Source organism: Labrus bergylta, chromosome 13, assembly GCF_963930695.1.
Source record: "Labrus bergylta chromosome 13, fLabBer1.1, whole genome shotgun sequence".
Taxonomy (NCBI): Eukaryota; Metazoa; Chordata; class Actinopteri; order Labriformes; family Labridae; genus Labrus; species Labrus bergylta.
The window spans coordinates 7,103,303-7,130,265 of NC_089207.1; the positions used below are offsets into that span (position 1 = coordinate 7,103,303).

The following is a 26,963-nucleotide window of genomic DNA, read 5'->3' on the forward strand; positions in this document are numbered from 1 at the left end:
TTTGTTGTTGCAATTTTCATCAATGTTTTCAGTGAGTATTAATACATATTACGCTCTCTGGAGGCTGTTTTCAAAGTTCAGTTTTACATTCAAAAAGTACATGTAGCCTACTTACGTAAGGACTACTGCATTAACATATTTTAATTACTTGTACTTAGGTTACTCTTTACTTCCCCACAACACTCTGGTAGCCATATTATACATTTGATTCAACTGGAAATATTCACCATCATTATAAATGTTTTCACATCAATAATAAACATTTACACCAAATCAGGAATTATTATAAATGATTACTATTAAGATTGAATTTAAAAAAAACCTGCAAACAAGTGATGCTTACTTATCAATCAATATTTTTTCAGAATCAATTGACGATTTTTCAGAAGTTGACCATTTTGCATCGTCACTTTTACTGTGGATTTATTAAGGTTTTCAATACTGCAAACTTGTGAACAGTGAACAGCAGAAATAAGTTTAAATGTTGCATTAAGGCACACAAGATTTAGGATTATTATAGTAGCCTAAGCAGTGATTGATTAAGATATAAGGGACAACTCGAAATTATGTTTTTATCACCACTTACTTGTTTTGAGGTAATCTTGAATGACAAATGAATAAATCAGCCATTGCAATGTTTCATGTAGAAATCATAACCCTGTGGGGCATACATATTTGATCCCCTCACATTCTCCATTGTAACTAATCATTAAAAAAAACAATCCTCCATTAGGAATCACAAAGGAACACTTACTAATTATATGAAAATTCATAATTATTACAATCAGTCCCTATATATGCTATAGATGATCCCCAATCAAAATTCAGTGTAAGCTACTTTGTAGGAAAGTAGAAGCAATGATAGACAAATAAAAAAAGAACTGCAGTGCATAGCAGGAGGTTACAGCGCCCCCTGCTGGCTGAAGCAGGTATTAAAAGCTTACAGCACCTGGGATTCCCAGGCGGTCTCCCATCCAAGTACTAACCAGGCCAGTTTTGAAAGAGGGAAGTTAATCTTCACGGAATCGGTTTGTTCAATGTGTTTATCAGACGTTTGAACGTTCAGTTTGCCCGCAAGTCGTGAAACAAGTCTTAAAAACAAGCTGCAAGTCTTTAGTTAACTCCCAGCGTCAAAGTATTGCTGAATCTAGTAAGATTAAGTGTAAGTCTATCCATAGGCCCACACGTTTGAGTAGAAAAGTAATAAAATCAACTAGGTCATAGTCACTTGCTCTAATTTTGGCGAGGTGTTACTTTAAACCTAAGTATGTATAAATAACCCTTTAACAACCTGTTCGTTCGCTTACGGCCATACCACCCTGAACACGCCCGATCTCGTCCGATCTCGGAAGCTAAGCAGGGTCGGGCCTGGTTAGTACTTGGATGGGAGACCGCCTGGGAATACCAGGTGCTGTAAGCTTTTAATACCTCCTTTAGCCAGAAGAGGGCGCTGTTGCCTCACTAGTGGAGAAAGGACTGAGAGAAACAGGCCAGTGGAAAATGAAACATGATTTTATTTGGCAGTCTGTCCTCTCTTTTTTTTTTGTTGTTGCAATTTTCATCAATGTTTTCAGTGAGTATTAATACATATTACGCTCTCTGGAGGCTGTTTTCAAAGTTCAGTTTTACATTCAAAAAGTACATGTAGCCTACTTACGTAAGGACTACTGCATTAACATATTTTAATTACTTGTACTTAGGTTACTCTTTACTTCCCCACAACACTCTGGTAGCCATATTATACATTTGATTCAACTGGAAATATTCACCATCATTATAAATGTTTTCACATCAATAATAAACATTTACACCAAATCAGGAATTATTATAAATGATTACTATTAAGATTGAATTTAAAAAAAACCTGCAAACAAGTGATGCTTACTTATCAATCAATATTTTTTCAGAATCAATTGACGATTTTTCAGAAGTTGACCATTTTGCATCGTCACTTTTACTGTGGATTTATTAAGGTTTTCAATACTGCAAACTTGTGAACAGTGAACAGCAGAAATAAGTTTAAATGTTGCATTAAGGCACACAAGATTTAGGATTATTATAGTAGCCTAAGCAGTGATTGATTAAGATATAAGGGACAGCTCGAAATTATGTTTTTATCACCACTTACTTGTTTTGAGGTAATCTTGAATGACAAATGAATAAATCAGCCATTGCAATGTTTCATGTAGAAATCATAACCCTGTGGGGCATACATATTTGATCCCCTCACATTCTCCATTGTAACTAATCATTAAAAAAAACAATCCTCCATTAGGAATCACAAAGGAACACTTACTAATTATATGAAAATTCATAATTATTACAATCAGTCCCTATATATGCTATAGATGATCCCCAATCAAAATTCAGTGTAAGCTACTTTGTAGGAAAGTAGAAGCAATGATAGACAAATAAAAAAAGAACTGCAGTGCATAGCAGGAGGTTACAGCGCCCCCTGCTGGCTGAAGCAGGTATTAAAAGCTTACAGCACCTGGTATTCCCAGGCGGTCTCCCATCCAAGTACTAACCAGGCCAGTTTTGAAAGAGGGAAGTTAATCTTCACGGAATCGGTTTGTTCAATGTGTTTATCAGACGTTTGAACGTTCAGTTTGCCCGCAAGTCGTGAAACAAGTCTTAAAAACAAGCTGCAAGTCTTTAGTTAACTCCCAGCGTCAAAGTATTGCTGAATCTAGTAAGATTAAGTGTAAGTCTATCCATAGGCCCACACGTTTGAGTAGAAAAGTAATAAAATCAACTAGGTCATAGTCACTTGCTCTAATTTTGGCGAGGTGTTACTTTAAACCTAAGTATGTATAAATAACCCTTTAACAACCTGTTCATTCGCTTACGGCCATACCACCCTGAACACGCCCGATCTCGTCCGATCTCGGAAGCTAAGCAGGGTCGGGCCTGGTTAGTACTTGGATGGGAGACCGCCTGGGAATACCAGGTGCTGTAAGCTTTTAATACCTCCTTTAGCCAGAAGAGGGCGCTGTTGCCTCACTAGTGGAGAAAGGACTGAGAGAAACAGGCCAGTGGAAAATGAAACATGATTTTATTTGGCAGTCTGTCCTCTCTTTTTTTTTTGTTGTTGCAATTTTCATCAATGTTTTCAGTGAGTATTAATACATATTACGCTCTCTGGAGGCTGTTTTCAAAGTTCAGTTTTACATTCAAAAAGTACATGTAGCCTACTTAAGTAAGGACTACTGCATTAACATATTTTAATTACTTGTACTTAGGTTACTCTTTACTTCCCCACAACACTCTGGTAGCCATATTATACATTTGATTCAACTGGAAATATTCACCATCATTATAAATGTTTTCACATCAATAATAAACATTTACACCAAATCAGGAATTATTATAAATGATTACTATTAAGATTGAATTTAAAAAAAACCTGCAAACAAGTGATGCTTACTTATCAATCAATATTTTTTCAGAATCAATTGACGATTTTTCAGAAGTTGACCATTTTGCATCGTCACTTTTACTGTGGATTTATTAAGGTTTTCAATACTGCAAACTTGTGAACAGTGAACAGCAGAAATAAGTTTAAATGTTGCATTAAGGCACACAAGATTTAGGATTATTATAGTAGCCTAAGCAGTGATTGATTAAGATATAAGGGACAACTCGAAATTATGTTTTTATCACCACTTACTTGTTTTGAGGTAATCTTGAATGACAAATGAATAAATCAGCCATTGCAATGTTTCATGTAGAAATCATAACCCTGTGGGGCATACATATTTGATCCCCTCACATTCTCCATTGTAACTAATCATTAAAAAAAACAATCCTCCATTAGGAATCACAAAGGAACACTTACTAATTATATGAAAATTCATAATTATTACAATCAGTCCCTATATATGCTATAGATGATCCCCAATCAAAATTCAGTGTAAGCTACTTTGTAGGAAAGTAGAAGCAATGATAGACAAATAAAAAAAGAACTGCAGTGCATAGCAGGAGGTTACAGCGCCCCCTGCTGGCTGAAGCAGGTATTAAAAGCTTACAGCACCTGGGATTCCCAGGCGGTCTCCCATCCAAGTACTAACCAGGCCAGTTTTGAAAGAGGGAAGTTAATCTTCACGGAATCGGTTTGTTCAATGTGTTTATCAGACGTTTGAACGTTCAGTTTGCCCGCAAGTCGTGAAACAAGTCTTAAAAACAAGCTGCAAGTCTTTAGTTAACTCCCAGCGTCAAAGTATTGCTGAATCTAGTAAGATTAAGTGTAAGTCTATCCATAGGCCCACACGTTTGAGTAGAAAAGTAATAAAATCAACTAGGTCATAGTCACTTGCTCTAATTTTGGCGAGGTGTTACTTTAAACCTAAGTATGTATAAATAACCCTTTAACAACCTGTTCGTTCGCTTACGGCCATACCACCCTGAACACGCCCGATCTCGTCCGATCTCGGAAGCTAAGCAGGGTCGGGCCTGGTTAGTACTTGGATGGGAGACCGCCTGGGAATACCAGGTGCTGTAAGCCTTTAATACCTCCTTTAGCCAGAAGAGGGCGCTGTTGCCTCACTAGTGGAGAAAGGACTGAGAGAAACAGGCCAGTGGAAAATGAAACATGATTTTATTTGGCAGTCTGTCCTCTCTTTTTTTTTTGTTGTTGCAATTTTCATCAATGTTTTCAGTGAGTATTAATACATATTACGCTCTCTGGAGGCTGTTTTCAAAGTTCAGTTTTACATTCAAAAAGTACATGTAGCCTACTTACGTAAGGACTACTGCATTAACATATTTTAATTACTTGTACTTAGGTTACTCTTTACTTCCCCACAACACTCTGGTAGCCATATTATACATTTGATTCAACTGGAAATATTCACCATCATTATAAATGTTTTCACATCAATAATAAACATTTACACCAAATCAGGAATTATTATAAATGATTACTATTAAGATTGAATTTAAAAAAAACCTGCAAACAAGTGATGCTTACTTATCAATCAATATTTTTTCAGAATCAATTGACGATTTTTCAGAAGTTGACCATTTTGCATCGTCACTTTTACTGTGGATTTATTAAGGTTTTCAATACTGCAAACTTGTGAACAGTGAACAGCAGAAACAAGTTTAAATGTTGCATTAAGGCACACAAGATTTAGGATTATTATAGTAGCCTAAGCAGTGATTGATTAAGATATAAGGGACAACTCGAAATTATGTTTTTATCACCACTTACTTGTTTTGAGGTAATCTTGAATGACAAATGAATAAATCAGCCATTGCAATGTTTCATGTAGAAATCATAACCCTGTGGGGCATACATATTTGATCCCCTCACATTCTCCATTGTAACTAATCATTAAAAAAAACAATCCTCCATTAGGAATCACAAAGGAACACTTACTAATTATATGAAAATTCATAATTATTACAATCAGTCCCTATATATGCTATAGATGATCCCCAATCAAAATTCAGTGTAAGCTACTTTGTAGGAAAGTAGAAGCAATGATAGACAAATAAAAAAAGAACTGCAGTGCATAGCAGGAGGTTACAGCGCCCCCTGCTGGCTGAAGCAGGTATTAAAAGCTTACAGCACCTGGGATTCCCAGGCGGTCTCCCATCCAAGTACTAACCAGGCCAGTTTTGAAAGAGGGAAGTTAATCTTCACGGAATCGGTTTGTTCAATGTGTTTATCAGACGTTTGAACGTTCAGTTTGCCCGCAAGTCGTGAAACAAGTCTTAAAAACAAGCTGCAAGTCTTTAGTTAACTCCCAGCGTCAAAGTATTGCTGAATCTAGTAAGATTAAGTGTAAGTCTATCCATAGGCCCACACGTTTGAGTAGAAAAGTAATAAAATCAACTAGGTCATAGTCACTTGCTCTAATTTTGGCGAGGTGTTACTTTAAACCTAAGTATGTATAAATAACCCTTTAACAACCTGTTCATTCGCTTACGGCCATACCACCCTGAACACGCCTGATCTCGTCCGATCTTGGAAGCTAAGCAGGGTCGGGCCTGGTTAGTACTTGGATGGGAGACAGCCTGGGAATACCAGGTGCTGTAAGCTTTTAATACCTCCTTTAGCCAGAAGAGGGCGCTGTTGCCTCACTAGTGGAGAAAGGACTGAGAGAAACAGGCCAGTGGAAAATGAAACATGATTTTATTTGGCAGTCTGTCCTCTCTTTTTTTTGTTGTTGTTGCAATTTTCATCAATGTTTTCAGTGAGTATTAATACATATTACGCTCTCTGGAGGCTGTTTTCAAAGTTCAGTTTTACATTCAAAAAGTACATGTAGCCTACTTAAGTAAGGACTACTGCATTAACATATTTTAATTACTTGTACTTAGGTTACTCTTTACTTCCCCACAACACTCTGGTAGCCATATTATACATTTGATTCAACTGGAAATATTCACCATCATTATAAATGTTTTCACATCAATAATAAACATTTACACCAAATCAGGAATTATTATAAATGATTACTATTAAGATTGAATTTAAAAAAAACCTGCAAACAAGTGATGCTTACTTATCAATCAATATTTTTTCAGAATCAATTGACGATTTTTCAGAAGTTGACCATTTTGCATCGTCACTTTTACTGTGGATTTATTAAGGTTTTCAATACTGCAAACTTGTGAACAGTGAACAGCAGAAATAAGTTTAAATGTTGCATTAAGGCACACAAGATTTAGGATTATTATAGTAGCCTAAGCAGTGATTGATTAAGATATAAGGGACAACTCGAAATTATGTTTTTATCACCACTTACTTGTTTTGAGGTAATCTTGAATGACAAATGAATAAATCAGCCATTGCAATGTTTCATGTAGAAATCATAACCCTGTGGGGCATACATATTTGATCCCCTCACATTCTCCATTGTAACTAATCATTAAAAAAAACAATCCTCCATTAGGAATCACAAAGGAACACTTACTAATTATATGAAAATTCATAATTATTACAATCAGTCCCTATATATGCTATAGATGATCCCCAATCAAAATTCAGTGTAAGCTACTTTGTAGGAAAGTAGAAGCAATGATAGACAAATAAAAAAAGAACTGCAGTGCATAGCAGGAGGTTACAGCGCCCCCTGCTGGCTGAAGCAGGTATTAAAAGCTTACAGCACCTGGGATTCCCAGGCGGTCTCCCATCCAAGTACTAACCAGGCCAGTTTTGAAAGAGGGAAGTTAATCTTCACGGAATCGGTTTGTTCAATGTGTTTATCAGACGTTTGAACGTTCAGTTTGCCCGCAAGTCGTGAAACAAGTCTTAAAAACAAGCTGCAAGTCTTTAGTTAACTCCCAGCGTCAAAGTATTGCTGAATCTAGTAAGATTAAGTGTAAGTCTATCCATAGGCCCACACGTTTGAGTAGAAAAGTAATAAAATCAACTAGGTCATAGTCACTTGCTCTAATTTTGGCGAGGTGTTACTTTAAACCTAAGTATGTATAAATAACCCTTTAACAACCTGTTCATTCGCTTACGGCCATACCACCCTGAACACGCCTGATCTCGTCCGATCTTGGAAGCTAAGCAGGGTCGGGCCTGGTTAGTACTTGGATGGGAGACAGCCTGGGAATACCAGGTGCTGTAAGCTTTTAATACCTCCTTTAGCCAGAAGAGGGCGCTGTTGCCTCACTAGTGGAGAAAGGACTGAGAGAAACAGGCCAGTGGAAAATGAAACATGATTTTATTTGGCAGTCTGTCCTCTCTTTTTTTTTTGTTGTTGCAATTTTCATCAATGTTTTCAGTGAGTATTAATACATATTACGCTCTCTGGAGGCTGTTTTCAAAGTTCAGTTTTACATTCAAAAAGTACATGTAGCCTACTTAAGTAAGGACTACTGCATTAACATATTTTAATTACTTGTACTTAGGTTACTCTTTACTTCCCCACAACACTCTGGTAGCCATATTATACATTTGATTCAACTGGAAATATTCACCATCATTATAAATGTTTTCACATCAATAATAAACATTTACACCAAATCAGGAATTATTATAAATGATTACTATTAAGATTGAATTTAAAAAAAACCTGCAAACAAGTGATGCTTACTTATCAATCAATATTTTTTCAGAATCAATTGACGATTTTTCAGAAGTTGACCATTTTGCATCGTCACTTTTACTGTGGATTTATTAAGGTTTTCAATACTGCAAACTTGTGAACAGTGAACAGCAGAAATAAGTTTAAATGTTGCATTAAGGCACACAAGATTTAGGATTATTATAGTAGCCTAAGCAGTGATTGATTAAGATATAAGGGACAACTCGAAATTATGTTTTTATCACCACTTACTTGTTTTGAGGTAATCTTGAATGACAAATGAATAAATCAGCCATTGCAATGTTTCATGTAGAAATCATAACCCTGTGGGGCATACATATTTGATCCCCTCACATTCTCCATTGTAACTAATCATTAAAAAAAACAATCCTCCATTAGGAATCACAAAGGAACACTTACTAATTATATGAAAATTCATAATTATTACAATCAGTCCCTATATATGCTATAGATGATCCCCAATCAAAATTCAGTGTAAGCTACTTTGTAGGAAAGTAGAAGCAATGATAGACAAATAAAAAAAGAACTGCAGTGCATAGCAGGAGGTTACAGCGCCCCCTGCTGGCTGAAGCAGGTATTAAAAGCTTACAGCACCTGGGATTCCCAGGCGGTCTCCCATCCAAGTACTAACCAGGCCAGTTTTGAAAGAGGGAAGTTAATCTTCACGGAATCGGTTTGTTCAATGTGTTTATCAGACGTTTGAACGTTCAGTTTGCCCGCAAGTCGTGAAACAAGTCTTAAAAACAAGCTGCAAGTCTTTAGTTAACTCCCAGCGTCAAAGTATTGCTGAATCTAGTAAGATTAAGTGTAAGTCTATCCATAGGCCCACACGTTTGAGTAGAAAAGTAATAAAATCAACTAGGTCATAGTCACTTGCTCTAATTTTGGCGAGGTGTTACTTTAAACCTAAGTATGTATAAATAACCCTTTAACAACTTGTTCATTTGCTTACGGCCATACCACCCTGAACACGCCCGATCTCGTCCGATCTCGGAAGCTAAGCAGGGTCGGGCCTGGTTAGTACTTGGATGGGAGACCGCCTGGGAATACCAGGTGCTGTAAGCTTTTAATACCTCCTTTAGCCAGAAGAGGGCGCTGTTGCCTCACTAGTGGAGAAAGGACTGAGAGAAACAGGCCAGTGGAAAATGAAACATGATTTTATTTGGCAGTCTGTCCTCTTTTTTTTTGTTGCAATTTTCATCAATGTTTTCAGTGAGTATTAATACATATTACGCTCTCTGGAGGCTGTTTTCAAAGTTCAGTTTTACATTCAAAAAGTACATGTAGCCTACTTACGTAAGGACTACTGCATTAACATATTTTAATTACTTGTACTTAGGTTACTCTTTACTTCCCCACAACACTCTGGTAGCCATATTATACATTTGATTCAACTGGAAATATTCACCATCATTATAAATGTTTTCACATCAATAATAAACATTTACACCAAATCAGGAATTATTATAAATGATTACTATTAAGATTGAATTTAAAAAAAACCTGCAAACAAGTGATGCTTACTTATCAATCAATATTTTTTCAGAATCAATTGACGATTTTTCAGAAGTTGACCATTTTGCATCGTCACTTTTACTGTGGATTTATTAAGGTTTTCAATACTGCAAACTTGTGAACAGTGAACAGCAGAAATAAGTTTAAATGTTGCATTAAGGCACACAAGATTTAGGATTATTATAGTAGCCTAAGCAGTGATTGATTAAGATACAAGGGACAACTCGAAATTATGTTTTTATCACCACTTACTTGTTTTGAGGTAATCTTGAATGACAAATGAATAAATCAGCCATTGCAATGTTTCATGTAGAAATCATAACCCTGTGGGGCATACATATTTGATCCCCTCACATTCTCCATTGTAACTAATCATTAAAAAAAACAATCCTCCATTAGGAATCACAAAGGAACACTTACTAATTATATGAAAATTCATAATTATTACAATCAGTCCCTATATATGCTATAGATGATCCCCAATCAAAATTCAGTGTAAGCTACTTTGTAGGAAAGTAGAAGCAATGATAGACAAATAAAAAAAGAACTGCAGTGCATAGCAGGAGGTTACAGCGCCCCCTGCTGGCTGAAGCAGGTATTAAAAGCTTACAGCACCTGGGATTCCCAGGCGGTCTCCCATCCAAGTACTAACCAGGCCAGTTTTGAAAGAGGGAAGTTAATCTTCACGGAATCGGTTTGTTCAATGTGTTTATCAGACGTTTGAACGTTCAGTTTGCCCGCAAGTCGTGAAACAAGTCTTAAAAACAAGCTGCAAGTCTTTAGTTAACTCCCAGCGTCAAAGTATTGCTGAATCTAGTAAGATTAAGTGTAAGTCTATCCATAGGCCCACACGTTTGAGTAGAAAAGTAATAAAATCAACTAGGTCATAGTCACTTGCTCTAATTTTGGCGAGGTGTTACTTTAAACCTAAGTATGTATAAATAACCCTTTAACAACTTTTTCATTCGCTTACGGCCATACCACCCTGAACACGCCCGATCTCGTCCGATCTCGGAAGCTAAGCAGGGTCGGGCCTGGTTAGTACTTGGATGGGAGACCGCCTGGGAATACCAGGTGCTGTAAGCTTTTAATACCTCCTTTAGCCAGAAGAGGGCGCTGTTGCCTCACTAGTGGAGAAAGGACTGAGAGAAACAGGCCAGTGGAAAATGAAACATGATTTTATTTGGCAGTCTGTCCTCTTTTTTTTTGTTGCAATTTTCATCAATGTTTTCAGTGAGTATTAATACATATTACGCTCTCTGGAGGCTGTTTTCAAAGTTCAGTTTTACATTCAAAAAGTACATGTAGCCTACTTACGTAAGGACTACTGCATTAACATATTTTAATTACTTGTACTTAGGTTACTCTTTACTTCCCCACAACACTCTGGTAGCCATATTATACATTTGATTCAACTGGAAATATTCACCATCATTATAAATGTTTTCACATCAATAATAAACATTTACACCAAATCAGGAATTATTATAAATGATTACTATTAAGATTGAATTTAAAAAAAACCTGCAAACAAGTGATGCTTACTTATCAATCAATATTTTTTCAGAATCAATTGACGATTTTTCAGAAGTTGACCATTTTGCATCGTCACTTTTACTGTGGATTTATTAAGGTTTTCAATACTGCAAACTTGTGAACAGTGAACAGCAGAAATAAGTTTAAATGTTGCATTAAGGCACACAAGATTTAGGATTATTATAGTAGCCTAAGCAGTGATTGATTAAGATATAAGGGACAACTCGAAATTATGTTTTTATCACCACTTACTTGTTTTGAGGTAATCTTGAATGACAAATGAATAAATCAGCCATTGCAATGTTTCATGTAGAAATCATAACCCTGTGGGGCATACATATTTGATCCCCTCACATTCTCCATTGTAACTAATCATTAAAAAAAACAATCCTCCATTAGGAATCACAAAGGAACACTTACTAATTATATGAAAATTCATAATTATTACAATCAGTCCCTATATATGCTATAGATGATCCCCAATCAAAATTCAGTGTAAGCTACTTTGTAGGAAAGTAGAAGCAATGATAGACAAATAAAAAAAGAACTGCAGTGCATAGCAGGAGGTTACAGCGCCCCCTGCTGGCTGAAGCAGGTATTAAAAGCTTACAGCACCTGGGATTCCCAGGCGGTCTCCCATCCAAGTACTAACCAGGCCAGTTTTGAAAGAGGGAAGTTAATCTTCACGGAATCGGTTTGTTCAATGTGTTTATCAGACGTTTGAACGTTCAGTTTGCCCGCAAGTCGTGAAACAAGTCTTAAAAACAAGCTGCAAGTCTTTAGTTAACTCCCAGCGTCAAAGTATTGCTGAATCTAGTAAGATTAAGTGTAAGTCTATCCATAGGCCCACACGTTTGAGTAGAAAAGTAATAAAATCAACTAGGTCATAGTCACTTGCTCTAATTTTGGCGAGGTGTTACTTTAAACCTAAGTATGTATAAATAACCCTTTAACAACCTGTTCATTCGCTTACGGCCATACCACCCTGAACACGCCCGATCTCGTCCGATCTCGGAAGCTAAGCAGGGTCGGGCCTGGTTAGTACTTGGATGGGAGACCGCCTGGGAATACCAGGTGCTGTAAGCTTTTAATACCTCCTTTAGCCAGAAGAGGGCGCTGTTGCCTCACTAGTGGAGAAAGGACTGAGAGAAACAGGCCAGTGGAAAATGAAACATGATTTTATTTGGCAGTCTGTCCTCTCTTTTTTTTTTGTTGTTGCAATTTTCATCAATGTTTTCAGTGAGTATTAATACATATTACGCTCTCTGGAGGCTGTTTTCAAAGTTCAGTTTTACATTCAAAAAGTACATGTAGCCTACTTACGTAAGGACTACTGCATTAACATATTTTAATTACTTGTACTTAGGTTACTCTTTACTTCCCCACAACACTCTGGTAGCCATATTATACATTTGATTCAACTGGAAATATTCACCATCATTATAAATGTTTTCACATCAATAATAAACATTTACACCAAATCAGGAATTATTATAAATGATTACTATTAAGATTGAATTTAAAAAAAACCTGCAAACAAGTGATGCTTACTTATCAATCAATATTTTTTCAGAATCAATTGACGATTTTTCAGAAGTTGACCATTTTGCATCGTCACTTTTACTGTGGATTTATTAAGGTTTTCAATACTGCAAACTTGTGAACAGTGAACAGCAGAAATAAGTTTAAATGTTGCATTAAGGCACACAAGATTTAGGATTATTATAGTAGCCTAAGCAGTGATTGATTAAGATATAAGGGACAACTCGAAATTATGTTTTTATCACCACTTACTTGTTTTGAGGTAATCTTGAATGACAAATGAATAAATCAGCCATTGCAATGTTTCATGTAGAAATCATAACCCTGTGGGGCATACATATTTGATCCCCTCACATTCTCCATTGTAACTAATCATTAAAAAAAACAATCCTCCATTAGGAATCACAAAGGAACACTTACTAATTATATGAAAATTCATAATTATTACAATAAGTCCCTATATATGCTATAGATGATCCCCAATCAAAATTCAGTGTAAGCTACTTTGTAGGAAAGTAGAAGCAATGATAGACAAATAAAAAAAGAACTGCAGTGCATAGCAGGAGGTTACAGCGCCCCCTGCTGGCTGAAGCAGGTATTAAAAGCTTACAGCACCTGGGATTCCCAGGCGGTCTCCCATCCAAGTACTAACCAGGCCAGTTTTGAAAGAGGGAAGTTAATCTTCACGGAATCGGTTTGTTCAATGTGTTTATCAGACGTTTGAACGTTCAGTTTGCCCGCAAGTCGTGAAACAAGTCTTAAAAACAAGCTGCAAGTCTTTAGTTCACTCCCAGCGTCAAAGTATTGCTGAATCTAGTAAGATTAAGTGTAAGTCTATCCATAGGCCCACACATTTGAGTAGAAAAGTAATAAAATCAACTAGGTCATAGTCACTTGCTCTAATTTTGGCGAGGTGTTACTTTAAACCTAAGTATGTATAAATAACCCTTTAACAACCTGTTCATTCGCTTACGGCCATACCACCCTGAACACGCCCGATCTCGTCCGATCTCGGAAGCTAAGCAGGGTCGGGCCTGGTTAGTACTTGGATGGGAGACCGCCTGGGAATACCAGGTGCTGTAAGCTTTTAATACCTCCTTTAGCCAGAAGAGGGCGCTGTTGCCTCACTAGTGGAGAAAGGACTGAGAGAAACAGGCCAGTGGAAAATGAAACATGATTTTATTTGGCAGTCTGTCCTCTCTTTTTTTTTTGTTGTTGCAATTTTCATCAATGTTTTCAGTGAGTATTAATACATATTACGCTCTCTGGAGGCTGTTTTCAAAGTTCAGTTTTACATTCAAAAAGTACATGTAGCCTACTTACGTAAGGACTACTGCATTAACATATTTTAATTACTTGTACTTAGGTTACTCTTTACTTCCCCACAACACTCTGGTAGCCATATTATACATTTGATTCAACTGGAAATATTCACCATCATTATAAATGTTTTCACATCAATAATAAACATTTACACCAAATCAGGAATTATTATAAATGATTACTATTAAGATTGAATTTAAAAAAAACCTGCAAACAAGTGATGCTTACTTATCAATCAATATTTTTTCAGAATCAATTGACGATTTTTCAGAAGTTGACCATTTTGCATCGTCACTTTTACTGTGGATTTATTAAGGTTTTCAATACTGCAAACTTGTGAACAGTGAACAGCAGAAATAAGTTTAAATGTTGCATTAAGGCACACAAGATTTAGGATTATTATAGTAGCCTAAGCAGTGATTGATTAAGATATAAGGGACAACTCGAAATTATGTTTTTATCACCACTTACTTGTTTTGAGGTAATCTTGAATGACAAATGAATAAATCAGCCATTGCAATGTTTCATGTAGAAATCATAACCCTGTGGGGCATACATATTTGATCCCCTCACATTCTCCATTGTAACTAATCATTAAAAAAAACAATCCTCCATTAGGAATCACAAAGGAACACTTACTAATTATATGAAAATTCATAATTATTACAATAAGTCCCTATATATGCTATAGATGATCCCCAATCAAAATTCAGTGTAAGCTACTTTGTAGGAAAGTAGAAGCAATGATAGACAAATAAAAAAAGAACTGCAGTGCATAGCAGGAGGTTACAGCGCCCCCTGCTGGCTGAAGCAGGTATTAAAAGCTTACAGCACCTGGGATTCCCAGGCGGTCTCCCATCCAAGTACTAACCAGGCCAGTTTTGAAAGAGGGAAGTTAATCTTCACGGAATCGGTTTGTTCAATGTGTTTATCAGACGTTTGAACGTTCAGTTTGCCCGCAAGTCGTGAAACAAGTCTTAAAAACAAGCTGCAAGTCTTTAGTTAACTCCCAGCGTCAAAGTATTGCTGAATCTAGTAAGATTAAGTGTAAGTCTATCCATAGGCCCACACGTTTGAGTAGAAAAGTAATAAAATCAACTAGGTCATAGTCACTTGCTCTAATTTTGGCGAGGTGTTACTTTAAACCTAAGTATGTATAAATAACCCTTTAACAACCTGTTCATTCACTTACGGCCATACCACCCTGAACACGCCCGATCTCGTCCGATCTCGGAAGCTAAGCAGGGTCGGGCCTGGTTAGTACTTGGATGGGAGACCGCCTGGGAATACCAGGTGCTGTAAGCTTTTAATACCTCCTTTAGCCAGAAGAGGGCGCTGTTGCCTCACTAGTGGAGAAAGGACTGAGAGAAACAGGCCAGTGGAAAATGAAACATGATTTTATTTGGCAGTCTGTCCTCTTTTTTTTTGTTGCAATTTTCATCAATGTTTTCAGTGAGTATTAATACATATTACGCTCTCTGGAGGCTGTTTTCAAAGTTCAGTTTTACATTCAAAAAGTACATGTAGCCTACTTACGTAAGGACTACTGCATTAACATATTTTAATTACTTGTACTTAGGTTACTCTTTACTTCCCCACAACACTCTGGTAGCCATATTATACATTTGATTCAACTGGAAATATTCACCATCATTATAAATGTTTTCACATCAATAATAAACATTTACACCAAATCAGGAATTATTATAAATGATTACTATTAAGATTGAATTTAAAAAAAACCTGCAAACAAGTGATGCTTACTTATCAATCAATATTTTTTCAGAATCAATTGACGATTTTTCAGAAGTTGACCATTTTGCATCGTCACTTTTACTGTGGATTTATTAAGGTTTTCAATACTGCAAACTTGTGAACAGTGAACAGCAGAAATAAGTTTAAATGTTGCATTAAGGCACACAAGATTTAGGATTATTATAGTAGCCTAAGCAGTGATTGATTAAGATATAAGGGACAACTCGAAATTATGTTTTTATCACCACTTACTTGTTTTGAGGTAATCTTGAATGACAAATGAATAAATCAGCCATTGCAATGTTTCATGTAGAAATCATAACCCTGTGGGGCATACATATTTGATCCCCTCACATTCTCCATTGTAACTAATCATTAAAAAAAACAATCCTCCATTAGGAATCACAAAGGAACACTTACTAATTATATGAAAATTCATAATTATTACAATCAGTCCCTATATATGCTATAGATGATCCCCAATCAAAATTCAGTGTAAGCTACTTTGTAGGAAAGTAGAAGCAATGATAGACAAATAAAAAAAGAACTGCAGTGCATAGCAGGAGGTTACAGCGCCCCCTGCTGGCTGAAGCAGGTATTAAAAGCTTACAGCACCTGGGATTCCCAGGCGGTCTCCCATCCAAGTACTAACCAGGCCAGTTTTGAAAGAGGGAAGTTAATCTTCACGGAATCGGTTTGTTCAATGTGTTTATCAGACGTTTGAACGTTCAGTTTGCCCGCAAGTCATGAAACAAGTCTTAAAAACAAGCTGCAAGTCTTTAGTTAACTCCCAGCGTCAAAGTATTGCTGAATCTAGTAAGATTAAGTGTAAGTCTATCCATAGGCCCACACGTTTGAGTAGAAAAGTAATAAAATCAACTAGGTCATAGTCACTTGCTCTAATTTTGGCGAGGTGTTACTTTAAACCTAAGTATGTATAAATAACCCTTTAACAACCTGTTCATTCGCTTATGGCCATACCACCCTGAACACGCCCGATCTCGTCCGATCTCGGAAGCTAAGCAGGGTCGGGCCTGGTTAGTACTTGGATGGGAGACCGCCTGGGAATACCAGGTGCTGTAAGCTTTTAATACCTCCTTTAGCCAGAAGAGGGCGCTGTTGCCTCACTAGTGGAGAAAGGACTGAGAGAAACAGGCCAGTGGAAAATGAAACATGATTTTATTTGGCAGTCTGTCCTCTTTTTTTTTGTTGCAATTTTCATCAATGTTTTCAGTGAGTATTAATACATATTACGCTCTCTGGAGGCTGTTTTCAAAGTTCAGTTTTACATTCAAAAAGTACATGTAGCCTACTTACGTAAGGACTACTGCATTAACATATTTTAATTACTTGTACTTAGGTTACTCTTTACTTCCCCACAACACTCTGGTAGCCATATTATACATTTGATTCAACTGGAAATATTCACCATCATTATAAATGTTTTCACATCAATAATAAACATTTACACCAAATCAGGAATTATTATAAATGATTACTATTAAGATTGAATTTAAAAAAAACCTGCAAACAAGTGATGCTTACTTATCAATCAATTGACGATTTTTCAGAAGTTGACCATTTCGCATCGTCACTTTTACTGTGGATTTATTAAGGTTTTCAATCCTGCAAACTTGTGAACAGTGAACAGCAGAAATAAGTTTAAATGTTGCATTAAGGCACACAAGATTTAGGATTATTATAGTAGCCTAAGCAGTGATTGATTAAGATACAAGGGACAACTCGAAATTATGTTTTTATCACCACTTACTTGTTTTGAGGTAATCTTGAATGACAAATGAATAAATCAGCCATTGCAATGTTTCATGTAGAAATCATAACCCTGTGGGGCATACATATTTGATCCCCTCACATTCTCCATTGTAACTAATCATTAAAAAAACAATCCTCCATTAGGAATCACAAAGGAACACTTACTAATTATATGAAAATTCATAATTATTACAATCAGTCCCTATATATGCTATAGATGATCCCCAATCAAAATTCAGTGTAAGCTACTTTGTAGGAAAGTAGAAGCAATGATAGACAAATAAAAAAAGAACTGCAGTGCATAGCAGGAGGTTACAGCGTGCCCTGCTGGCTGAAGCAGGTATTAAAAGCTTACAGCACCTGGTATTCCCAGGCGGTCTCCCATCCAAGTACTAACCAGGCCAGTTTTGAAAGAGGGAAGTTAATCTTCACGGAATCGGTTTGTTCAATGTGTTTATCAGACGTTTGAACGTTCAGTTTGCCCGCAAGTCGTGAAACAAGTCTTAAAAACAAGCTGCAAGTCTTTAGTTAACTCCCAGCGTCAAAGTATTGCTGAATCTAGTAAGATTAAGTGTAAGTCTATCCATAGGCCCACACGTTTGAGTAGAAAAGTAATAAAATCAACTAGGTCATAGTCACTTGCTCTAATTTTGGCGAGGTGTTACTTTAAACCTAAGTATGTATAAATAACCCTTTAACAACCTGTTCATTCACTTACGGCCATACCACCCTGAACACGCCCGATCTCGTCCGATCTCGGAAGCTAAGCAGGGTCGGGCCTGGTTAGTACTTGGATGGGAGACCGCCTGGGAATACCAGGTGCTGTAAGCTTTTAATACCTCCTTTAGCCAGAAGAGGGCGCTGTTGCCTCACTAGTGGAGAAAGGACTGAGAGAAACAGGCCAGTGGAAAATGAAACATGATTTTATTTGGCAGTCTGTCCTCTTTTTTTTTGTTGCAATTTTCATCAATGTTTTCAGTGAGTATTAATACATATTACGCTCTCTGGAGGCTGTTTTAAAGGTTCAGTTTTACATTCAAAAAGTACATGTAGCCTACTTACGTAAGGACTACTGCATTAACATATTTTAATTACTTGTACTTAGGTTACTCTTTACTTCCCCACAACACTCTGGTAGCCATATTATACATTTGATTCAACTGGAAATATTCACCATCATTATAAATGTTTTCACATCAATAATAAACATTTACACCAAATCAGGAATTATTATAAATGATTACTATTAAGATTGAATTAAAAAAAAACCTGCAAACAAGTGATGCTTACTTATCAATCAATTGACGATTTTTCAGAAGTTGACCATTTCGCATCGTCACTTTTACTGTGGATTTATTAAGGTTTTCAATCCTGCAAACTTGTGAACAGTGAACAGCAGAAATAAGTTTAAATGTTGCATTAAGGCACACAAGATTTAGGATTATTATAGTAGCCTAAGCAGTGATTGATTAAGATACAAGGGACAACTCGAAATTATGTTTTTATCACCACTTACTTGTTTTGAGGTAATCTTGAATGACAAATGAATAAATCAGCCATTGCAATGTTTCATGTAGAAATCATAACCCTGTGGGGCATACATATTTGATCCCCTCACATTCTCCATTGTAACTAATCATTAAAAAAACAATCCTCCATTAGGAATCACAAAGGAACACTTACTAATTATATGAAAATTCATAATTATTACAATCAGTCCCTATATATGCTATAGATGATCCCCAATCAAAATTCAGTGTAAGCTACTTTGTAGGAAAGTAGAAGCAATGATAGACAAATAAAAAAAGAACTGCAGTGCATAGCAAGAGGTTACAGCGTCCCCTGCTGGCTGAAGCAGGTATTGAAAGCTTACAGCACCTGGGATTCCCAGGCGGTCTCCCATCCAAGTACTAACCAGGCCAGTTTTGAAAGAGGGAAGTTAATCTTCACGGAATCGGTTTGTTCAATGTGTTTATCAGACGTTTGAACGTTCAGTTTGCCCGCAAGTCGTGAAACAAGTCTTAAAAACAAGCTGCAAGTCTTTAGTTAACTCCCAGCGTCAAAGTATTGCTGAATCTAGTAAGATTAAGTGTAAGTCTATCCATAGGCCCACACGTTTGAGTAGAAAAGTAATAAAATCAACTAGGTCATAGTCACTTGCTCTAATTTTGGCGAGGTGTTACTTTAAACCTAAGTATGTATAAATAACCCTTTAACAACCTGTTTATTTGCTTACGGCCATACCACCCTGAACACGCCTGATCTCGTCCGATCTCGGAAGCTAAGCAGGGTCGGGCCTGGTTAGTACTTGGATGGGAGACCGCCTGGGAATACCAGGTGCTGTAAGCTTTTAATACCTCCTTTAGCCAGAAGAGGGCGCTGTTGCCTCACTAGTGGAGAAAGGACTGAGAGAAACAGGCCAGTGGAAAATGAAACATGATTTTATTTGGCAGTCTGTCCTCTTTTTTTTTGTTGCAATTTTCATCAATGTTTTCAGTGAGTATTAATACATATTACGCTCTCTGGAGGCTGTTTTCAAAGTTCAGTTTTACATTCAAAAAGTACATGTAGCCTACTTACGTAAGGACTACTGCATTAACATATTTTAATTACTTGTACTTAGGTTACTCTTTACTTCCCCACAACACTCTGGTAGCCATATTATACATTTGATTCAACTGGAAATATTCACCATCATTATAAATGTTTTCACATCAATAATAAACATTTACACCAAATCAGGAATTATTATAAATGATTACTATTAAGATTGAATTTAAAAAAAACCTGCAAACAAGTGATGCTTACTTATCAATCAATTGACGATTTTTCAGAAGTTGACCATTTCGCATCGTCACTTTTACTGTGGATTTATTAAGGTTTTCAATCCTGCAAACTTGTGAACAGTGAACAGCAGAAATAAGTTTAAATGTTGCATTAAGGCACACAAGATTTAGGATTATTATAGTAGCCTAAGCAGTGATTGATTAAGATACAAGGGACAACTCGAAATTATGTTTTTATCACCACTTACTTGTTTTGAGGTAATCTTGAATGACAAATGAATAAATCAGCCATTGCAATGTTTCATGTAGAAATCATAACCCTGTGGGGCATACATATTTGATCCCCTCACATTCTCCATTGTAACTAATCATTAAAAAAACAATCCTCCATTAGGAATCACAAAGGAACACTTACTAATTATATGAAAATTCATAATTATTACAATCAGTCCCTATATATGCTATAGATGATCCCCAATCAAAATTCAGTGTAAGCTACTTTGTAGGAAAGTAGAAGCAATGATAGACAAATAAAAAAAGAACTGCAGTGCATAGCAGGAGGTTACAGCGCCCCCTGCTGGCTGAAGCAGGTATTAAAAGCTTACAGCACCTGGGATTCCCAGGCGGTCTCCCATCCAAGTACTAACCAGGCCAGTTTTGAAAGAGGGAAGTTAATCTTCACGGAATCGGTTTGTTCAATGTGTTTATCAGACGTTTGAACGTTCAGTTTGCCCGCAAGTCGTGAAACAAGTCTTAAAAACAAGCTGCAAGTCTTTAGTTAACTCCCAGCGTCAAAGTATTGCTGAATCTAGTAAGATTAAGTGTAAGTCTATCCATAGGCCCACACGTTTGAGTAGAAAAGTAATAAAATCAACTAGGTCATAGTCACTTGCTCTAATTTTGGCGAGGTGTTACTTTAAACCTAAGTATGTATAAATAACCCTTTAACAACCTGTTCATTCGCTTACGGCCATACCACCCTGAACACGCCCGATCTCGTCCGATCTCGGAAGCTAAGCAGGGTCGGGCCTGGTTAGTACTTGGATGGGAGACCGCCTGGGAATACCAGGTGCTGTAAGCTTTTAATACCTCCTTTAGCCAGAAGAGGGCGCTGTTGCCTCACTAGTGGAGAAAGGACTGAGAGAAACAGGCCAGTGGAAAATGAAACATGATTTTATTTGGCAGTCTGTCCTCTTTTTTTTTGTTGCAATTTTCATCAATGTTTTCAGTGAGTATTAATACATATTACGCTCTCTGGAGGCTGTTTTCAAAGTTCAGTTTTACATTCAAAAAGTACATGTAGCCTACTTACGTAAGGACTACTGCATTAACATATTTTAATTACTTGTACTTAGGTTACTCTTTACTTCCCCACAACACTCTGGTAGCCATATTATACATTTGATTCAACTGGAAATATTCACCATCATTATAAATGTTTTCACATCAATAATAAACATTTACACCAAATCAGGAATTATTATAAATGATTACTATTAAGATTGAATTTAAAAAAAACCTGCAAACAAGTGATGCTTACTTATCAATCAATTGACGATTTTTCAGAAGTTGACCATTTCGCATCGTCACTTTTACTGTGGATTTATTAAGGTTTTCAATCCTGCAAACTTGTGAACAGTGAACAGCAGAAATAAGTTTAAATGTTGCATTAAGGCACACAAGATTTAGGATTATTATAGTAGCCTAAGCAGTGATTGATTAAGATACAAGGGACAACTCGAAATTATGTTTTTATCACCACTTACTTGTTTTGAGGTAATCTTGAATGACAAATGAATAAATCAGCCATTGCAATGTTTCATGTAGAAATCATAACCCTGTGGGGCATACATATTTGATCCCCTCACATTCTCCATTGTAACTAATCATTAAAAAAACAATCCTCCATTAGGAATCACAAAGGAACACTTACTAATTATATGAAAATTCATAATTATTACAATCAGTCCCTATATATGCTATAGATGATCCCCAATCAAAATTCAGTGTAAGCTACTTTGTAGGAAAGTAGAAGCAATGATAGACAAATAAAAAAAGAACTGCAGTGCATAGCAGGAGGTTACAGCGCCCCCTGCTGGCTGAAGCAGGTATTAAAAGCTTACAGCACCTGGGATTCCCAGGCGGTCTCCCATCCAAGTACTAACCAGGCCAGTTTTGAAAGAGGGAAGTTAATCTTCACGGAATCGGTTTGTTCAATGTGTTTATCAGACGTTTGAACGTTCAGTTTGCCCGCAAGTCGTGAAACAAGTCTTAAAAACAAGCTGCAAGTCTTTAGTTAACTCCCAGCGTCAAAGTATTGCTGAATCTAGTAAGATTAAGTGTAAGTCTATCCATAGGCCCACACGTTTGAGTAGAAAAGTAATAAAATCAACTAGGTCATAGTCACTTGCTCTAATTTTGGCGAGGTGTTACTTTAAACCTAAGTATGTATAAATAACCCTTTAACAACCTGTTCATTCGCTTACGGCCATACCACCCTGAACACGCCCGATCTCGTCCGATCTCGGAAGCTAAGCAGGGTCGGGCCTGGTTAGTACTTGGATGGGAGACCGCCTGGGAATACCAGGTGCTGTAAGCTTTTAATACCTCCTTTAGCCAGAAGAGGGCGCTGTTGCCTCACTAGTGGAGAAAGGACTGAGAGAAACAGGCCAGTGGAAAATGAAACATGATTTTATTTGGCAGTCTGTCCTCTTTTTTTTTGTTGCAATTTTCATCAATGTTTTCAGTGAGTATTAATACATATTACGCTCTCTGGAGGCTGTTTTCAAAGTTCAGTTTTACATTCAAAAAGTACATGTAGCCTACTTACGTAAGGACTACTGCATTAACATATTTTAATTACTTGTACTTAGGTTACTCTTTACTTCCCCACAACACTCTGGTAGCCATATTATACATTTGATTCAACTGGAAATATTCACCATCATTATAAATGTTTTCACATCAATAATAAACATTTACACCAAATCAGGAATTATTATAAATGATTACTATTAAGATTGAATTTAAAAAAAACCTGCAAACAAGTGATGCTTACTTATCAATCAATTGACGATTTTTCAGAAGTTGACCATTTCGCATCGTCACTTTTACTGTGGATTTATTAAGGTTTTCAATCCTGCAAACTTGTGAACAGTGAACAGCAGAAATAAGTTTAAATGTTGCATTAAGGCACACAAGATTTAGGATTATTATAGTAGCCTAAGCAGTGATTGATTAAGATACAAGGGACAACTCGAAATTATGTTTTTATCACCACTTACTTGTTTTGAGGTAATCTTGAATGACAAATGAATAAATCAGCCATTGCAATGTTTCATGTAGAAATCATAACCCTGTGGGGCATACATATTTGATCCCCTCACATTCTCCATTGTAACTAATCATTAAAAAAAACAATCCTCCATTAGGAATCACAAAGGAACACTTACTAATTATATGAAAATTCATAATTATTACAATCAGTCCCTATATATGCTATAGATGATCCCCAATCAAAATTCAGTGTAAGCTACTTTGTAGGAAAGTAGAAGCAATGATAGACAAATAAAAAAAGAACTGCAGTGCATAGCAGGAGGTTACAGCGTCCCCTGCTGGCTGAAGCAGGTATTAAAAGCTTACAGCACCTGGGATTCCCAGGCGGTCTCCCATCCAAGTACTAACCAGGCCAGTTTTGAAAGAGGGAAGTTAATCTTCACGGAATCGGTTTGTTCAATGTGTTTATCAGACGTTTGAACGTTCAGTTTGCCCGCAAGTCGTGAAACAAGTCTTAAAAACAAGCTGCAAGTCTTTAGTTAACTCCCAGCGTCAAAGTATTGCTGAATCTAGTAAGATTAAGTGTAAGTCTATCCATAGGCCCACACGTTTGAGTAGAAAAGTAATAAAATCAACTAGGTCATAGTCACTTGCTCTAATTTTGGCGAGGTGTTACTTTAAACCTAAGTATGTATAAATAACCCTTTAACAACCTGTTCATTCGCTTACGGCCATACCACCCTGAACACGCCCGATCTCGTCCGATCTCGGAAGCTAAGCAGGGTCGGGCCTGGTTAGTACTTGGATGGGAGACCGCCTGGGAATACCAGGTGCTGTAAGCTTTTAATACCTCCTTTAGCCAGAAGAGGGCGCTGTTGCCTCACTAGTGGAGAAAGGACTGAGAGAAACAGGCCAGTGGAAAATGAAACATGATTTTATTTGGCAGTCTGTCCTCTTTTTTTTTGTTGCAATTTTCATCAATGTTTTCAGTGAGTATTAATACATATTACGCTCTCTGGAGGCTGTTTTCAAAGTTCAGTTTTACATTCAAAAAGTACATGTAGCCTACTTACGTAAGGACTACTGCATTAACATATTTTAATTACTTGTACTTAGGTTACTCTTTACTTCCCCACAACACTCTGGTAGCCATATTATACATTTGATTCAACTGGAAATATTCACCATCATTATAAATGTTTTCACATCAATAATAAACATTTACACCAAATCAGGAATTATTATAAATGATTACTATTAAGATTGAATTAAAAAAAAACCTGCAAACAAGTGATGCTTACTTATCAATCAATTGACGATTTTTCAGAAGTTGACCATTTCGCATCGTCACTTTTACTGTGGATTTATTAAGGTTTTCAATCCTGCAAACTTGTGAACAGTGAACAGCAGAAATAAGTTTAAATGTTGCATTAAGGCACACAAGATTTAGGATTATTATAGTAGCCTAAGCAGTGATTGATTAAGATACAAGGGACAACTCGAAATTATGTTTTTATCACCACTTACTTGTTTTGAGGTAATCTTGAATGACAAATGAATAAATCAGCCATTGCAATGTTTCATGTAGAAATCATAACCCTGTGGGGCATACATATTTGATCCCCTCACATTCTCCATTGTAACTAATCATTAAAAAAACAATCCTCCATTAGGAATCACAAAGGAACACTTACTAATTATATGAAAATTCATAATTATTACAATCAGTCCCTATATATGCTATAGATGATCCCCAATCAAAATTCAGTGTAAGCTACTTTGTAGGAAAGTAGAAGCAATGATAGACAAATAAAAAAAGAACTGCAGTGCATAGCAAGAGGTTACAGCGTCCCCTGCTGGCTGAAGCAGGTATTGAAAGCTTACAGCACCTGGGATTCCCAGGCGGTCTCCCATCCAAGTACTAACCAGGCCAGTTTTGAAAGAGGGAAGTTAATCTTCACGGAATCGGTTTGTTCAATGTGTTTATCAGACGTTTGAACGTTCAGTTTGCCCGCAAGTCGTGAAACAAGTCTTAAAAACAAGCTGCAAGTCTTTAGTTAACTCCCAGCGTCAAAGTATTGCTGAATCTAGTAAGATTAAGTGTAAGTCTATCCATAGGCCCACACGTTTGAGTAGAAAAGTAATAAAATCAACTAGGTCATAGTCACTTGCTCTAATTTTGGCGAGGTGTTACTTTAAACCTAAGTATGTATAAATAACCCTTTAACAACCTGTTCATTCACTTACGGCCATACCACCCTGAACACGCCCGATCTCGTCCGATCTCGGAAGCTAAGCAGGGTAGGGCCTGGTTAGTACTTGGATGGGAGACCGCCTGGGAATACCAGGTGCTGTAAGCTTTTAATACCTCCTTTAGCCAGAAGAGGGCGCTGTTGCCTCACTAGTGGAGAAAGGACTGAGAGAAACAGGCCAGTGGAAAATGAAACATGATTTTATTTGGCAGTCTGTCCTCTTTTTTTTTGTTGCAATTTTCATCAATGTTTTCAGTGAGTATTAATACATATTACGCTCTCTGGAGGCTGTTTTCAAAGTTCAGTTTTACATTCAAAAAGTACATGTAGCCTACTTACGTAAGGACTACTGCATTAACATATTTTAATTACTTGTACTTAGGTTACTCTTTACTTCCCCACAACACTCTGGTAGCCATATTATACATTTGATTCAACTGGAAATATTCACCATCATTATAAATGTTTTCACATCAATAATAAACATTTACACCAAATCAGGAATTATTATAAATGATTACTATTAAGATTGAATTTAAAAAAAACCTGCAAACAAGTGATGCTTACTTATCAATCAATTGACGATTTTTCAGAAGTTGACCATTTCGCATCGTCACTTTTACTGTGGATTTATTAAGGTTTTCAATCCTGCAAACTTGTGAACAGTGAACAGCAGAAATAAGTTTAAATGTTGCATTAAGGCACACAAGATTTAGGATTATTATAGTAGCCTAAGCAGTGATTGATTAAGATACAAGGGACAACTCGAAATTATGTTTTTATCACCACTTACTTGTTTTGAGGTAATCTTGAATGACAAATGAATAAATCAGCCATTGCAATGTTTCATGTAGAAATCATAACCCTGTGGGGCATACATATTTGATCCCCTCACATTCTCCATTGTAACTAATCATTAAAAAAACAATCCTCCATTAGGAATCACAAAGGAACACTTACTAATTATATGAAAATTCATAATTATTACAATCAGTCCCTATATATGCTATAGATGATCCCCAATCAAAATTCAGTGTAAGCTACTTTGTAGGAAAGTAGAAGCAATGATAGACAAATAAAAAAAGAACTGCAGTGCATAGCAGGAGGTTACAGCGTCCCCTGCTGGCTGAAGCAGGTAT

General features: G+C 36.6%; 17 non-coding genes across 17 annotated transcripts; all 17 read left to right on the top strand.

The window, feature by feature from the left end:
• Positions 1 to 1,301: 1,301 nt before the first annotated feature.
• LOC136181756 (5S ribosomal RNA) lies at positions 1,302 to 1,420 on the top strand. The gene has a single exon (XR_010668103.1). It is a non-coding gene; the product is annotated as a 5S ribosomal RNA (ribosomal RNA).
• A 1,423-nt stretch (positions 1,421 to 2,843) lies between these two features.
• Positions 2,844 to 2,962, top strand: LOC136181767 (5S ribosomal RNA). Its single transcript, XR_010668114.1, has one exon. It is a non-coding gene; the product is annotated as a 5S ribosomal RNA (ribosomal RNA).
• A 1,423-nt stretch (positions 2,963 to 4,385) lies between these two features.
• LOC136182258 (5S ribosomal RNA) lies at positions 4,386 to 4,504 on the top strand. Its single transcript, XR_010668576.1, has one exon. It is a non-coding gene; the product is annotated as a 5S ribosomal RNA (ribosomal RNA).
• A 1,423-nt stretch (positions 4,505 to 5,927) lies between these two features.
• On the top strand, positions 5,928 to 6,046 carry LOC136181838 (5S ribosomal RNA). Its single transcript, XR_010668184.1, has one exon. It is a non-coding gene; the product is annotated as a 5S ribosomal RNA (ribosomal RNA).
• Positions 6,047 to 7,470: 1,424 nt separating this feature from the next.
• On the top strand, positions 7,471 to 7,589 carry LOC136181839 (5S ribosomal RNA). The gene has a single exon (XR_010668185.1). It is a non-coding gene; the product is annotated as a 5S ribosomal RNA (ribosomal RNA).
• A 1,423-nt stretch (positions 7,590 to 9,012) lies between these two features.
• LOC136181778 (5S ribosomal RNA) lies at positions 9,013 to 9,131 on the top strand. The gene has a single exon (XR_010668125.1). It is a non-coding gene; the product is annotated as a 5S ribosomal RNA (ribosomal RNA).
• Positions 9,132 to 10,548: 1,417 nt separating this feature from the next.
• LOC136181788 (5S ribosomal RNA) lies at positions 10,549 to 10,667 on the top strand. The gene has a single exon (XR_010668135.1). It is a non-coding gene; the product is annotated as a 5S ribosomal RNA (ribosomal RNA).
• Positions 10,668 to 12,084: 1,417 nt separating this feature from the next.
• LOC136181799 (5S ribosomal RNA) lies at positions 12,085 to 12,203 on the top strand. Its single transcript, XR_010668146.1, has one exon. It is a non-coding gene; the product is annotated as a 5S ribosomal RNA (ribosomal RNA).
• A 1,423-nt stretch (positions 12,204 to 13,626) lies between these two features.
• On the top strand, positions 13,627 to 13,745 carry LOC136181810 (5S ribosomal RNA). The gene has a single exon (XR_010668157.1). It is a non-coding gene; the product is annotated as a 5S ribosomal RNA (ribosomal RNA).
• A 1,423-nt stretch (positions 13,746 to 15,168) lies between these two features.
• On the top strand, positions 15,169 to 15,287 carry LOC136181455 (5S ribosomal RNA). The gene has a single exon (XR_010667802.1). It is a non-coding gene; the product is annotated as a 5S ribosomal RNA (ribosomal RNA).
• A 1,417-nt stretch (positions 15,288 to 16,704) lies between these two features.
• Positions 16,705 to 16,823, top strand: LOC136181377 (5S ribosomal RNA). The gene has a single exon (XR_010667726.1). It is a non-coding gene; the product is annotated as a 5S ribosomal RNA (ribosomal RNA).
• Positions 16,824 to 18,222: 1,399 nt separating this feature from the next.
• On the top strand, positions 18,223 to 18,341 carry LOC136181456 (5S ribosomal RNA). Its single transcript, XR_010667803.1, has one exon. It is a non-coding gene; the product is annotated as a 5S ribosomal RNA (ribosomal RNA).
• A 1,399-nt stretch (positions 18,342 to 19,740) lies between these two features.
• Positions 19,741 to 19,859, top strand: LOC136181418 (5S ribosomal RNA). The gene has a single exon (XR_010667766.1). It is a non-coding gene; the product is annotated as a 5S ribosomal RNA (ribosomal RNA).
• A 1,399-nt stretch (positions 19,860 to 21,258) lies between these two features.
• LOC136181821 (5S ribosomal RNA) lies at positions 21,259 to 21,377 on the top strand. Its single transcript, XR_010668168.1, has one exon. It is a non-coding gene; the product is annotated as a 5S ribosomal RNA (ribosomal RNA).
• A 1,399-nt stretch (positions 21,378 to 22,776) lies between these two features.
• Positions 22,777 to 22,895, top strand: LOC136181833 (5S ribosomal RNA). Its single transcript, XR_010668179.1, has one exon. It is a non-coding gene; the product is annotated as a 5S ribosomal RNA (ribosomal RNA).
• A 1,400-nt stretch (positions 22,896 to 24,295) lies between these two features.
• On the top strand, positions 24,296 to 24,414 carry LOC136181844 (5S ribosomal RNA). Its single transcript, XR_010668187.1, has one exon. It is a non-coding gene; the product is annotated as a 5S ribosomal RNA (ribosomal RNA).
• Positions 24,415 to 25,813: 1,399 nt separating this feature from the next.
• LOC136181400 (5S ribosomal RNA) lies at positions 25,814 to 25,932 on the top strand. The gene has a single exon (XR_010667748.1). It is a non-coding gene; the product is annotated as a 5S ribosomal RNA (ribosomal RNA).
• The last annotated feature ends 1,031 nt before the right edge of the window (positions 25,933 to 26,963 follow it).